Source organism: Syzygium oleosum, unplaced genomic scaffold (assembly GCF_021117445.2).
Source record: "Syzygium oleosum isolate NSW1041296 unplaced genomic scaffold, Sole_v2.1 Sole_v2.29, whole genome shotgun sequence".
Taxonomy (NCBI): domain Eukaryota; kingdom Viridiplantae; phylum Streptophyta; class Magnoliopsida; order Myrtales; family Myrtaceae; genus Syzygium; species Syzygium oleosum.
This window is the reverse complement of record NW_026607513.1, coordinates 4,412,277-4,425,352: the sequence shown is the minus strand read 5'-3', so window position 1 is coordinate 4,425,352 and position 13,076 is coordinate 4,412,277. Positions and strand designations below refer to the sequence as shown.

General features: G+C 39.0%; 2 pseudogenes; one reads left to right on the top strand and one right to left on the bottom strand.

Moving 5' to 3' along the window:
- Window positions 1–13,076, top strand: part of LOC115662192 (kinesin-like protein KIN-14E) — a 120,325-nt pseudogene that overhangs the window by 66,454 nt on the left and 40,795 nt on the right.
- On the bottom strand, window positions 1,085–11,470 carry LOC115694449 (separase-like; annotated as a pseudogene).

Here is a 13,076-nt window from a genome sequence, read left to right as displayed (position 1 = left end):
CTCGGCCTCGCCGTTCTTTGGGCAAGGCCGACCTCGCCGGCCGGCCGACCTCGCCGACCTCGCCAATGGCCGACGGGCCGAGCCTCGCCAGGCTCGAACCTCGCCGTTGCTGGGCGAGGCCAACCTTGCCAGTTGCCGGCGGGGCCGAGCCTCGCCAGATCTGGCGAGAACTCGGCCTGCGCGCCGGGGCGGGCCGAGCCTCGCGGCCTCGCTCTGCCGGACGGACGGAATGAAGGTGAAACAAAAAAAAAAGAAAAGGAAAGGAAAAATAAAAGAAAAAAAAAAAAAAATTCAAAAAAATAATATTAAAAAATTGGACGAAAAGTTAACTGGGTAGATTTGGGACAAAAGTAAAAGTTTTGGGTTTTTTATGAGACAAAAAAAAATTTGGAATATAATTGGGACAAAGACTAAAATCGGGGGTTTTTTAGGGAATTAGGCCCTAACTCCATCAAAAGATAATCAAATTAACAAATCAAATTCACATATTTTCTACTCGCATTTGAGTCTTTCCTTATTTTCAATTTCAACCGTTGGGCATTCTTTGGGAGTAGCAGATCGATGAGGGTATCTTGATACATCTCTACCATGTAGGCCTATAAATCCGTATTGACATCAATCTCAAGATTTAACAAGTCATATTTAATCAATAGAACTTGGGTTTGATTGTAGCATTCCTACAAGTACCTCTAATGAAAATGAGAATTTCTTGCTATACCTCTCTAAAATTTTGAAAAGATGTACAGTAGCGCACAAAGTGAGACCCGGATTGCTGTCGGATCCATAAATGGTGAACGTCTTCCCTGAACCAATTTGACCGTATGCAAATATGCATACATTATACCCATCTACAGCAGATTGAACCAAAGACTGCAATGTAGGAAATAGGTCAAGCATACACATATCCTACCAAATAGCCATAGCTCTACATATAAATATTTCAACTTACGCTTGTGTCATTAAACACATCTTCTTGTGATGCAGTCTCGTCATATACTCGATCATAGGAGTGTTGCTTTGCCTCGTCTTGTTTCCACGGACGTTGAAGAGTGAACTCATCAACATATGTAAGCACATTTTTTGCTTTTTCAGTGACCTCTTTCTCAGTTAGAGGTCTCACTCTACAAAAAACTCTGACCATGCCTTTCATATCTGATACATTCCATAGCCAATTATGCACACGTTAGTAAAGTTGCAAGACTTTCCTTATAATAAACTATTGTAATGACATTCAAGCCAAACTGAGAAGGTTTAACGGGCACACCAACCTCGTATGGTGTTAAAATACCGCTTCCTCAAAGTTTGTTCTTCTTTATAAAGTACCTCCAGCTCAGCTAATCGAACCCCTTGCATATTCGAGATGGCAGCTACCTGCTCATTCTTTCTATCAATATCCTGGAAGATGAGCATCATTGCTAATAATAAATTTCTTTTCAACTCAATAACAGGGGAAACATAAGTTATACCAGAGAGATGACATGAAAAGTACCTGGGCAAAGTTAGTACTCAATATAAATGATCAGGTGAAAATTAATTACCTCTTTCATTTCTCTCAATTCCTCGAGTTCCTTTAGATTATTCTGTAAGGCAGCTAGCTCTGTGTTACTATCTGAAAGAGCTGCCTCACATGCATACAAATCTCTTGTAAACACTTCCAATTTCTTTTCAAGTTCAGACATTCTAAGCTTCAAGGATTTCCTTTCTTGTTCAAAGTTTTTCTTCAGGGCCTCCATTTTTTCCTGGAGGGTCACTTCTTGCTTTTGCTTTTGATGTAATTCTTCTAGCAACTAATAACACAGCAAACCATATGAATTTTTGTGAGTGAGAAAGAGAAAGATGGGAATGGTACCAAGTACAGATTAGCATAACTAACAATGCATTCATATCATGGAGTAGAGAAGCAGTTCCATCGTGCAAATTACACGATTGCACTGGCTGCTAATTAACTAACTAGAATTCAACAAGATACGGACTTTATCGTATTGGTTGAAAAAAATACCTAAAAAGCTGTAGTCTGAATGCCAGTTAAAAAGAAAAGAAGAAAAACAAATAGGGGTTACTAGCACACTTCCACCATCCCCATGGAAAAAAGAGACAGGGGAAGGAAAAGAACTCTTAGAAAAAGCCCTTATTGAAGCACCAAATATATCCTTTATAGCGACAATGGAAAAAATTACTCCAATTATTGTGTTACAGACAACACAAGTTCGTGATTAATTATTTTATGTAGGATTTTTACTCACTTTCCTGCTCAGCATTCTTATCAGAATCTTCCAGAGCTTCAAACAAATCTTTCACACTAGGTGGTTTTAAATTGTCAGAAGTATCCACATTTACAGAACCGCTAGCTGTGGACCTAGCCGTAGAATATTGTTGCCGAACACAATCACCTATAGCTGTGGACCTAGCTCAGTCAGTTGCAAATATTCCGCTTTAGTTCCATTTCCAATAAGTTCAAGGATGGTGCCCACCTACATGATAAAATCATCAAATCACTCTAAAAAGTTGGAAAAAAGCATGGGGATGAACTAAATGTAATGCATATCAGTTATCACTACATGCTATGGGAGGATTGTAACATGTAAGGTGCTCTCTAAGTTACCTCGCATTATATTCCAGGGACTGAGATAACAGCTTTCCACATTGAATGAGTTTGAATCAAAGGACCATACTTCAGTAGCCTCAGTTTTTGAGACATGGAGATTCCTTATAGAATAATTTGTACTTCTGAGCGAACTCTCCAGATTCACCATGCTTATGAGTCCGCTCAACGGAGTGAGTGAATTTTTCTTGAAAGAGTCTAGTGCGTAATTCATGCGACTCCTTAGCAAATAAAAGGGCCTGCAGATAAACCATAGGTTCTACATTAAAAGAATAATCCAATACTGGTAATACTGGACAAATGATGGAAACGCTAAGATAAATTGCCTGTCACAGTCAACACTTCGGTGTTATAGCAAAAATGAACATAGAAATTGCTTTGAAGAGACTTAGCAACTATAAAACCCACAACAAACAAACCATTGCTACCAAGGACCAAATTCAATTAGAATTGCCAATATATATCGTTACACAAACCCTTTTTTTTTCCAATAGCTTAAGATGTTATAAAACATGTCAACAATGTATTTATAGCATATTTCCGAAACCCCCCAGCCCTGGCATGTAAGTAGGTCCCTTACTTGCGCCAGACTGGATGTGGACATAATCAAGCCAACAAAATAAGAAAACAGGAAGAATAACAGGGATAAAAGGCAAGAGAAAATTGAGAGGGTCTACCAGGATTGGAAACCTTGGCCTGTGCTCCGATACCATGATAGGCAAACCTTTTCTCACAAAAGCTTCAACTGTTAGGAAACGTGTCAACAATGTTTTATAGCATATTCCTTAACATATATACATATATGTATACATATATATACACACACCCCCACTCCAGATCAAGCCAACTTAACCATTACCTCATGTAAGCGACCACGCAAGATCATTCTTTCAGATAGATCGTAATATAGAAATCCAACTAAGTACACAGCACGAGTTGATAGAGGGACCTACAAGGGAAGTTCAAATAAAAAATTTTAAATGATCAAACTATATGGAAATAAAGTTCCATTCAACTATTTGTGAGGACCTTAAACTTGAAATAAGTCCAACGGCTGCCTCCTTAACTCGATCACCTCCAATATATGGCTCCAGGGTAATTTCATGGAAAGATTCCTTGCAATAGAGCCGTAGTAACAATGAGAGAATATTCTGAAACCCTACTAACAACGGTTGTGATTCCTTAAGACAACACATCCAATGATCCATAGACTTGAAGAATTCACCGTGGTGTTCTGCAAGGACTGTTATGAATGCCTCGCTTATGGGTGAGAAGCAAAGGGCATGACTCATCCTTCTGGACTCCCATAAGAGGGTCAAGTACTTTTGTGGCTCTAAATTCTTCAAATTAAAATATCCAATCAACAGCTTAAATAGCTTTATGGCTGAATGAAGAGCACCCCTGCAAAAGGATACCAAAAATGCCACATCAAAATAAACAAATAACAAAGAATAATGAAAATCATTCACCGTAGTTCCACTCTTGGAGCATGTATAACTTCAAAATACCTCCAATGACAAAATATCGACAATATTATATAACAATGGCAGTGATAGTTCTGCCAACATGCTGTCATCTTCATCCAAAGAGCAACTGTCTGAATTATTGATATTTTGCCAGAGTTTCAGTGCCGCATTAATATCCTCAAGTATTCCCTGCTTTATAAACAAACCAACAGAAAATAAACAAAAGGATTGTTAAAGAGAGTATGATTGGGGCGTGCACAGCTAGAAATAAAGTGCTCAAAACGAGGGACTAGCCTTCCATGCATTTGCACCTTTGATGTCGGTTCAGCTTCCTGAGTACAGAGAGCAAGCAGAGAATATGCAGAGGCTAATAAATAACATTCCGAGACAGCAGAGCATGATGATGATTTACTGACACAATCCTGCGTTGAGTCACGTGTTAAATCGTCAATCCATCTTATCAAAAAAAAGACACAAATCCATTCAACCTGAATGCATCTTCTAGTGAGAACCAGGAAGTAAAGTGAGAAGACTCACTATTGTGGATATTGCTTCAGACAAACACAGAATGCAGCTGTTTAACCCTTCCCTTCCAAGGCATTTTAGAATCCTCCCTTTTTTTAATTAAAAGTCTTGCCTTCTGGAAACAGCTAGCTTTTGCAAAGTAAATTTCTCGCAAAAGCACGTCTATGATTTTCATTTGCATTCTACTGCATAGCTCTGGATTTGAGGAATTTAATTCCTCATACGCAAGGAGCTCCTAACCACAATAGAAGGAAAGACGAGTGCTATTAGTAGTCCAAAAAATGTGCATGCGTGCACACACACTAACGCCACCCAGCCACCTGGCCATGACTATCCTCAATTCATTTTAAAGCACAAGGCTCATTTCAAAACACGTGAAACATACACATACTCATGCACAGTGGTAGAGAAACTAGGATTTTCTTCCCAAAAAGTATCAATATAAGGTCAAACCTGCTCCGATATTATGGCAAGAGTTGCTTTTGGAATTTCTATGCAGGATGAGAGCAATTGGTATAAAATTGGTAGACTATCCCCGGCATCTGCATGTCTGTGTTGTTTACATTGAATCTGAAACACAACCAAAAATCAGAATAAAAAACATAGGAAATAGCAAAAAATTTTCAGCACTTCACCTTAACCCACTGCTTCACCAAAGGCAGACGACCTGGCAATCCACTAACCAAGTCCATAGCCATTGACCAATTTTTGAGGGCAACTATACATTCTCTATTAACCTTATCACCGCCACATCGGTGGAGAACATCCAAATAAAAAGCACTTCTCGCACATGCCTCATTAATATCGTTAATGGCATCTCTAGTCAAACCAATGAGCTCACTAGGATTCTGTCCAAGCAACAGGCAATTATGCATAATGTATGTCCATGAAGCTCTACATGACAGTTTCAATGCCTTTTAAGCCTGTGAGAAGAAGAAAATTTCCATAAATAAAACTCCTCCGAGGACAAAAGAAAACCACTTCTAACCACTTCCCTATTAAGTAATACCCCAAGGGCCCAAGCTCAATCTCATTTTATTTCAAGGTGATTTGGTCTCCATCAGTCAACTAAATCAGATCAAACTTAGGCTCAGAAGATTGTGCTGAGGCATCTAGTGTGAGTATGGCACTGCTATCCATGCGTCAAACCATCAACTGTCGGGACAAGCAACGCAGCAACATTGTATACTTTTAAACTTTCTGCGCACTTGGAAGGGTTAAAAAGAAAATTTATCTCAAAATTGACCTATATCTGAAAAAATAATTAGCCACATTCCACGTGCATGCAACAGGAAAAAAGCTCTAAACACAATAGCCTTTCATATTCAATTCAATGTATGATCATGATCACCATCCATTGTCACATTGCTCCTTTGAAAGTAGAAGAACAAATGAGAAATTTAAACTGAAAGGTTGGGACCCTTTTCTAATTATAATATACATGGACTGACTATTTACAAAATATGCCATTATAAACACCTATACTAAGCTCGCAAAAAGTTGAGTGTTCGAATCCCGGGCGCCGCAGGATGACTTAACCGGTGCACGTGTGTGGTGGCTAGCACGTGTCGCCCCCAGGGTTTACCTCCCGGCTGTCGGCCGTGCGGGGGTTCCCTGGGTTACCAAAAAAAAAAAAAAACACCTATACTAAGCTACTTACCAAAAAAAAAAAAATCCTCAGCTCTCACCCTCAAGTAGGAGTATATTTGCTACATGTTCCCAACTTGTTACGAATGTAACTCACATGAGGACCCCAAAGAGACTCAGTAGACAAATCAGCATGTCGATCATTCAGATTTATAATTGACTATACTATTATCACAATATCACCGCAATTCTAACAAATTTAGTAGACACACTAGCAGCAAGACAGGAATGTTAACTGACAGATAAACTGGAGTTTCTTTCCATGTCTTTTTGGCTGCTTATGAAAAAGCCATACAAAGTTTACAGAAGTGAACATTAAACAAAAGAACATTGGCATAACTGATCAACTAGTAAACTCGTTACTCATCATAACATCATTGCCCTTAGCAAGTTTCATTCACAATTAGCTTCTGTGCAACCAATACATGCTTTATACTCAACAAACTTTGAGCGTTGATTGAACAATAGGATGCTTTGTTAATATGTCTACCTCAAAAGTTGATGTCTTTGTTTTTAAATACAGACACCTTGGCTCCTCTCACATAATATATCTCTACTAATAAGCAACTTTAAGGGCACTTATTGCCTTTAAGACGGTTCCTAAAATGAATGTTCCTCAACTCGAGATTAAAAAGAAAACAAAAACTTCCAGACAAGTCAGAATCGCATGTATTACTTTTTTGGAAAGAGAATGAGGAATTATGAAGTCATGGGATAAAATCATCATGATATGCCAAACCAATCTCATCGTCATATAGAAATTACATGCTCATCGCTCAATCGCATTTCAACGCATTATTGGCAAAGCAAGTAAATTATCATTTTCAGCTATCAATTTTTCGAAGACATTTTTCCACTGACCCCTTCTACTTGCTTATTCCTGTCAAGGATGACGCTGAGGTTATGAAGTGAGGCTAACAAAAATTTCAGCCACTGAGGTTGAACCCATTCACTTGCAATGGCATAATCTATCAAGTGTATATTCTCCTGATAAGACAGAGAAAACGTGTCAATCCCATTGCCACGTGTATAATGCCAATATGTTGGACCAAGAAGCAGCATGAGTCCCAAAGCAAATGGAATAGCAGCATTACATGGGAAAGGCATAACCTGAAAGTTGAGCTTTGTCACGAAAGAGAGAGTGAAAGCAGCCACCAATATTGCTGGTAATGCTTTACTGTATTCTTCATATCTATCCCTATCCTTCCCATATTTGCTACTGCACGCAAAACCATCAACTGTCAAAGGCCCCCTTTGATGAAAGTTTGATGTACTAGACTTTGAAAGACAATACTAACAATGCAAAGATGAAGATCATAAATCATCTTCTACAATGATCTGACCTGCTACTACAAATCCACTAAAGCAGAACAGCGAAAGATGCATCAAACAACTGGCCTTAATGGACGAGTTCTTGTCAACAAGTAATCCGCCGTGACACACGGAAAGCAAGAAAACAGGGAAGAAAAAAATGGATCCATGACTCCATAAGTAATGCAGAGAAAAGTTCAACGTGTGCTGTAAAAGCTATCTCCATAGTCCAGAACTCATTCATAAATGGTACTACTAATTCTTTAATAACTTAACAATCTGTCATTTTGTGACATTATTAGCTTTGAAGAAACCAAAAGGCTAAGGCAAGAATAATCACCGAGGAACTTCACACCCATGTTTCAGACGATAAAGCAAGATTTACATACCTTTTAAAGAAAACAAAAATAACAAAGAAATGATTGCAAGCATCCTGCATGGCACAGAACTGGAGAGAAGCAGAATCAACATCACTTCCAGCAATTATGCATTTCCTTTCTGAGTTTATCAATTATGCAAGCAGTTGACACAAAAATTTCAGTGCACTTAAGTAAAACAAAAAAAAAAGTCTCGTTGCCTCTCTCCTTGAAGGATATAGAAGTGCCAAAGTCAAGATCCATCCTTGAACATGTATGGTTGAAAGAATCCTCAGACAGATCATTGGATGATGAATAATTTCTTCTGGACTCGATGTGGAAGTAACTTCTCAATAAACTGAATAAAGATGGTAAAGAGTTGAGTCTGTCCCCATTGCCTAAGATTGTTGACATGAGAAAGCCATCTTCCTCAACTTTGGAAGTTCTCAAACCACCATCTTTTGGTTTAACCTTGGCATCAAGTATATACAAACCAAGAGCATAAAGCTTCAAAATCAAACTAACTGGCATTGAAACCTGCCATTTAAAATGAATCACCATTAGCACGGCAGGAAACTTCCAAAAGCAATGGTGAATACAATGAAGCAAGTGCAACTGCTGAATGAGAAAAGCTATGTCAAGGAGATACCTTTTTAGTAGCAATGTCAATTATATACACAGAAAATTTACAACAGAAACTGGCAGTCAATTCTTGAAATCTATTGGCACAATAAGAAAAAAGTGCCATGACGTCTGCTCCAGTGTCACCTGTCTCAATCTGCCGAAAGAATATCTTAGTTAACAACCCAATCTATAAGCAGAGCTCACTAAAAGAATATTACAAAGTTGCAATGCCCCAGGAGATGATAGGCTACACTTAATGCTCAAGTCAATATAATGCAGCACTTCAACATTTATACATTTTTGTCACGTGTAAGGGGACATGATCAACCTATCTTAAGAATAATGAGAAGACATAATCGGCTCTCACTTCATAAATCGATATTTATATCAAGAAAAAGCACATGATTACGGAACAAGCAAACGAGCAAGAGGGGGCTAGGGAATTTTAGTGCACTCCTGATATACAATCTGCAGCTTCTGATATTTGGTTTAAAAGTATGAGCTGGCACTATTTAGTGGACTTAAGGCTTAAAGGCACAGTAGGATTTTGGAAGGTTTAAAATTGACTCATCCAACATTGAAGAGCTTTGTTTTAAATGACGTTATTCACTTACTGCTTTTCAGTTTGGTTAGCCTTTGTTAGTTCATGCATTTTGCTTTCTTATTCCTTTCAGCTGTTATTTCTGATGCATTTCCTTCTTTGCCCAGTTTGTGACATCCTTCTTTTTATTGTTAGCCAAGGGATCACTTATTAAAACTGCAAATAATAACTAAACCTTAAGCCCAAGAAAACTATCCATTGGCATGCAAGGCATCCAATCCAACACATATCTACACAATAGGGTTATCTCCAAATGAAGAAAAAGAAATAACTTACTTCATTCTTTCAACTCTTATTATTTGCTTGCCTTACCATCGTATGAGGTTTAGTCAGAAAGATATTTAGAAAAGTTCATCTACTTGACACCAATCCCCAATTTATGCTTTTTACTCTCAAAGTCTTGATTGACTAGTTACGCTCATCAGCATGGCTCACCAAATGAAGTCCACTGCAATTTTGATGCTTTCTTCCATTGTAAACCTATGTTTTTTTCACTCATAAAAATACTACCCTTTAAATGCAATTATAACTCTAGCATAAGTAACTATTCTTCCATGATCTCGAAAACAAGCTTTAGACAACAATAAGCAGTACTGAAAGTCAGCTTCTTTTTAGCCCTACTATAATTAACAAACAGCTTCAAATTCCATGTATCTTCCCAAATAGCAGTATGCGAACTTCAAACAAAGTGGACGACAACATTTCGAGAAACATGGAAATTAGGAAAATATATGCCTGCAAACATACTGATAAAGAATTCATGACCATAAGTTCCAAGATTTTGGATTCTATTTCTCCAATCACACACCCAATCACTACCAAGTAAGTAAAAGTTTACATTAGCTGGACTTAGTGAGCAAAATGTTACAAGTATCATGAAATTCATATGTAACTTCGTTAGTGTCCCCTTTCACGTTTCCTTACTTGAATGTATATACTTTTCCAAGCAAACTCAAATGCTATCCTCGAAGACTTACCTTTCCATCACGACCACTGGATTCTAATAAACAAGTAAGCACATCAAATATGAGGGATGTTCTTTTCTCTGATAATGACATTAACATGGAACAAATCCTGCGAGCAAACTGCAAAAAGCAACAACCCATTAGAAACAATTACACATCCTTCTCAGCCGAAGGAGGCAAGATTTAAATTTACTTAACCTTGAATATTTCTTCTTTCATTGAAGACTTCCCATACTCAATCAAAGTTGCTGTACAAAATGAACGCACAAAATCCCCATCAAAGCTGCTTAAGTCACCAACCATAAAGACAGCACAATTCCCCAGGTAAGTAACAAGCGCTCTCCGCAATTTGTCGTGTGCATTTGCATCCAAGACCCTGGCAATTCAACATCAGAAACCCATGAGCGTAATAATGTAGCAAGCACCTATAACTGTCCAGCTTAAAGCAATAAAAGACGTGACTAAATTAGGCCCACCATAAAGCTAAACGATTTCATAAGACAAGATATAAGAGTCCGAATTGCTGCACTCCGTCAGCCAATAAACAAGGGGGGAAAAGATACTGCTCTAAAAAACAAAGAACCAAACAGTGCACGAAGCCGAACGACGGCCGGACCTCATCCACCAACCCGAGCACCTACGAGTAATTGCCGGCGTCCTTACTTTGCCCCATCACCACGCACTTTACAATCGTCACAACCATCTCCACCACCAAAACCGCAAATCCCCTATCCTCGCTCGCCTGCTTCACCACCAGCGGCAACAATCCACCTTTCCCTCTTGCCCTCCCACCGCCGCCGCCAAAATCAATCCCGCGCAGACTCTCCAGCAACCTAAACCCCTCGCTCGCCGCATCCGCGTACAGCCCGCAGGACTCGAAACAGTGCACGTATCTCAACCTTTGGACGTGGACCGAGTAGGGCTTGCACGCCAATTGAGAGGAGAGCGACTCCAGGCAGTCGAGGCACAGCCCGTAGCTCTCGAAGAGGCGCAACTGGTCGGGTCGGGGAGCCAAGAGCAGCTTCGGCAGGAGGGAGAGAGAGCGGTTGAGGAACGAGAGGTATTGCTTCGCCATAGACCGAATCGAGCTCTGCTGCTGCTGCTGGTGGCTTCGCGGCCACGGCGAGGTCCAAGAACGGGCGTAGGTGGTCGGAGAAGAGGGAGTGGATGTCCTCCGAGGAATGGGTCGGAAGAGGTTTTGGTGGCACAAATGGTCGGAGAAGAGGAATGAACCTGCTGCAATTGAGTCGGAAGTTAATGTCATCAAAGGGGTTTTGGTGGCACAAATGAATGAGCACCAAGAGACAGGTCCGCAATTAGGGATGGTGAATCTTCCAATGGACAATATGAGCTTAGTTGTTCTATTTTCTTACAATTTTTTCTTTTAGTATTGCACGTATGTGACATGCATTTTGAATTACCGTCTACATCTTGCGACCCTTCTAGGAAGTCTCATTAGCTATTACCGTAGACTATTCAATTGCTTCTTTTTTATATTAGTGTATTCATTTTGTGTAAGTTTATGGTTGCTTTGATTTATAGGAAGCTTACTTGTCTCTAGGATTTGGAGAGGACATACGCGAAATGTGTTGGAACCCTCTCTATAGAGATTCAGTAATTAATATCTTCGAAAAGTCAGCTTATTGGTGTGGTTTCTGCTGCACAAGTTGTACTTAATGTAAGAGATTTGTCTCTTGATACTTTTCCGGAAGGGAAGTCTTATTTTGCTGGTCGTAAATTAAGTATAGATGGTCATTTTGGGAAAATTTTACGAGTTATTATGTATCCTGATTACTGGAAATATGCCATTTGTAGCGAAATATGCAAAGCTTCATTTCAATGGTCCAAAATGGAGACTTGTAAGATTTTCCCAAAATGGAAAAACAGTACCTAGTTCATGACCAGTAAAACCTGATAAAGACTTGCCCAAAATGGCATATTTCCTAGAAGAGAGAATGGTTTGGAGAATAGACAACTGGACCATTTAAATGAAGCTTTTGTATATTTCGCTTCAAATGGCATATTTCCAATGATCAAGATACACAATAACTCGTAAAATTTTCCCAAAATGACCATCTATACCTAGTTTACGACCAGCAAAACTTGATAAAGATTTCCCTTCCGGAAAAGTATCAAGAGACAAATCTCTTACATTATGTGCAACCTGTGCAGCAGAAACTACACTAATAAGCTGACTTTTCGAAGACATTAATTACTCAATCTCTATAGAGAGGTCCAACATATTTCGCGCATGTCCTCCCCAAATCCCAGAGACAAGCAAGCTTCCTATAAATCAAAGCAGCCATAAACTTACACAAAATGAATACACTGACATAAAAAAGAAGCAATTGAATAGTCTACGGTAATAGCTAGTGAGATTTCCTAGGAGGGTCGCAAGATGTAGACAGTAATTCAAAATGCATGTCACATACGTGAGATGGACAATCTGTTGTTGGCGAGGTAGATTTTAGTGCAACAAATATGTTTAGTTTCTCCATGTTCTCTACAACAGAGTCTCTTTCTGCATTGATTACCTGCAAATCCACAATTCGTGGTTTTATTATTATGAGCTTCTACCAGAAAAAAAAAACTCCATTTTTTAAAGATATGGTTCCAAAATAGTTCGCGCATCTTTTTTCTTAATTCCACAGACAAGTAACCGTCATATAAATCAAAGCAACCATAAACTTACACAAAATGAATACTTTGACATAAAAAAGAAGCAATTGAATATCCTATGGTGATCTCTTAAATTCAATGAACTCATAAATGCTCTCGCCCTAATATGTACGGAGTTTACTTGCCCGGTTTCATTCAAACTAACACCGAGTTCACAGAGAGATTAAGGGTGAATACTGTGGTTGCCTTCGGTTGATACCCAGTGCAATTTCTATAAGGCTGATATAGAAGACAAAATACATTTATTCTTCCAATATGGGTGGACAAGCAGCATATACAACACGGAATTAGGCGCCTTAT